This window comes from Crocuta crocuta, unplaced genomic scaffold (genome assembly GCF_008692635.1).
Source record: "Crocuta crocuta isolate KB4526 unplaced genomic scaffold, BGI_CrCroc_1.0 scaffold445, whole genome shotgun sequence".
Lineage (NCBI taxonomy): Eukaryota > Metazoa > Chordata > Mammalia > Carnivora > Hyaenidae > Crocuta > Crocuta crocuta.
This window is the reverse complement of record NW_027530847.1, coordinates 3,168,499-3,169,540: the sequence shown is the minus strand read 5'-3', so window position 1 is coordinate 3,169,540 and position 1,042 is coordinate 3,168,499.

Here is a 1,042-nt window from a genome sequence, read left to right as displayed (position 1 = left end):
CCCCAGCAGCCCCACCCAGCTCCACCAATCAAACCAGTGAACTTCCCAACCTTGCTCACAATGACTAGTGCCAGGCGGTGTCCACCAAGAATCAGGTTGGAGAAAAGGGAACCCAAGCAGTAATAGAATGATAATGGAGGCTTTTGTTCACTCAAATCTCGGATTTTTTCCCTAAGAGATGCTCTTTTTGGGGGTGGGGGGAATAGGGAAATGGACTCCTCATAAAAGGTTCAAACATCATCAATTTTTCTGACTTTTTAAATCATCATCATTATTATTTTTAATTAAAAGATGCCTGTATGCCTTTTTTTGGTCCAATTGTAAATAAATATGCCATTGACCTGTTGTCATGTCTCTTGAATCTCTTGCAGGGGTTAGGAGTCTGAGGTGAGACATCTCTCCTGGATGGGTTGAGCTGAATGATTTCCCTCAAAGCTCAGTCTCATGTCAGGCTTTCTAGAGCTCAGGCCACTGATGTTCCCCTATGTGGTATAGCCCATAGCGTCTCCCATTCGCTCAGTCCCTCCGTCCTGAATCGCAGGCATCTGCCCTGGACCCACAGGTAGGAAATGGCAATCAGTGTCAGCTTTAGTAGCAGTGAGACGCGGTTTTTTAGATTCCCAGCTGCAGTATTTTACTGCCAACTCACTTCACCTCTCTGTCCTCTAAGACTCTTCAAATAGAAACATAGATCAAACTGTCTTATGTCCCAAGGGGAATTGATTGGTTCATAAGTCATCAAGGAAAGGCGTCATTTGGCTTCAGGTATGGATAGATCCAGGGACTCAAAGGGTAGCCTTAGGATTCTCCCTTTCTCCATGTGCTTCTCTCTGGCCTATTCTGTCCCATTGTCAAAAATCTTTCCAATGGGGGACGCGGTAAGGGCATGTCACAGATCACTCTAGGCTTATATTAGCCAGTTTGGAAAGCCTAGAGGAAAAAGACCTCCCCTTCCCTACCTCCGTATACTCACTATAGGTAAATTCCGGAAAAGGTTTCTGGGACCTGGATTACTGATTGCACATCTTATGGCATCATCATA